Genomic DNA, 1620 nt, shown 5'->3' with positions numbered 1-1620 from the left:
CAGCCAGCCTATTTAAAAGCACACATTTCCGAGCAAGTCCTGCCGTGCACACCTCACTGCAATTGCACGATGTGGCTCTGTAGTCACAGGGGTAAGAGCAGTGTGGGAGCCTTTAGTTATTTATCCCAGATCCTATTTTCCAGGCTTATTACTACTGCGCTACTGCAAGTTTAACGTACACGCATCATTCAAAAATCAAAACTACCAAATTAAAGCATGATCAAGCCTGGGTGAAGCATTCTGTGGATACGCATTTTGTAATAGTGCTAAGCTCAGAGAGCAAATAGCTCTGGTAACTGACATGTTTGCCCTCAGTGTGCTCCAATAAACTGATTTACCTTTCTTCTTTTTTTTTTCCCTTTTTTTTTTCAAAAGAGCTGACGCAAGTTTGTCAAAGGGAGTTGTTGGGGTGTAGCAGCTGTTCATTGGTTCATCTGATACACTCCCATTTGTCTTTAAATCACTGTCCAACTTCTCTATGTTGCACATGAGCAAACTTTTCATTACAGGTACAATTCCTAAAAGATATAACCTGCTTAGCAAGGGAGCAAGAAAGCCTGCCTGACTTAGAGGTAAACCTAAAACTTTTTTTTCTTTACAATATTTGATCAATGTATTTTAGACACTGGACACATCTTCAAAAAATAAGAATTAGAAATTCAATTAATCTGTAAATATAAGTGCAAAGTGAAGGACAGGTTCCTTAAAATTTACTGACAGGGTAATTTATGTTGGCAGGTATCTTTAGTATTTCTTCAGGAATGAAATTTAGTCTTTTTTTTTTTTTTTTTGGTACAGCAAATCAAAACCTAAGCAACTAGAGAATCAGCAAAAGGTGTTTAAAATTGCCTAGGCAATTAAGAAATGAATGCTTGCTTTTCTTTGCAGCCCTTAGTTAACTTCTGGGAGATTTTTTCAAGGCTCTTGATCTACTTGGATAATATTTCTGTAAATAAATTAATTTGTGAAAGCAGGTTTTGCATTTTAATTGTTTATTTCACAGTGACAACACTTATTTCATTTTGAAATAGCTGCACAATCAATAATATTATAAACTCACTGTCATGAAGATGAAGAATCCAGCTAAATTTGCTAAATCAGATACCATGGTGGAGCTTACAAACCTTGTTACTTCAAAATCCATTAAAATGTTAGTCATATCTGTGATCTGGCAGTATTTGCCCAATGGTTGTCCATTCTCTTAATGTCTGAAATGTAGACTGGACTGAAATCAATAATGTTGTGAAATCAGATGCCAAAAAATTCATAATTTTCTGAGTAATTTCTGAAAACCATTGTTAAATAAATGGTACAGAGCCTATACTTGAAGAGAAAACCAGTTTTATAGGGATAAATAACTTCCCTCTAATAATAGGTGAATCTCTTTTGCAACCAATATTTCCATTTTAATGCCTTACTTTAACAAAAGTCCTTTTTGCTCAGGCAAATGCCACAGGAGACAGCAAAACCATGGCCACATTGAAGCCAAGGATAAGGAATATTGTAGAGCTAAGAGATTATTCTTGTATGTAAACACAGGGGGAAAACATACTGATTTTAACTAAAGGGAAGAAAAAAGAAATTGAGAGCTTTTTAGTTACTTCCAAGCTTACAGAATTC

Source organism: Pterocles gutturalis, unplaced genomic scaffold, assembly GCF_000699245.1.
Source record: "Pterocles gutturalis isolate BGI_N339 unplaced genomic scaffold, ASM69924v1 scaffold28484, whole genome shotgun sequence".
NCBI classification, from domain to species: Eukaryota; Metazoa; Chordata; class Aves; order Pterocliformes; family Pteroclidae; genus Pterocles; species Pterocles gutturalis.
The sequence above is the reverse complement of the archived record's forward strand: the minus strand, read 5'-3'. Positions refer to the sequence as shown.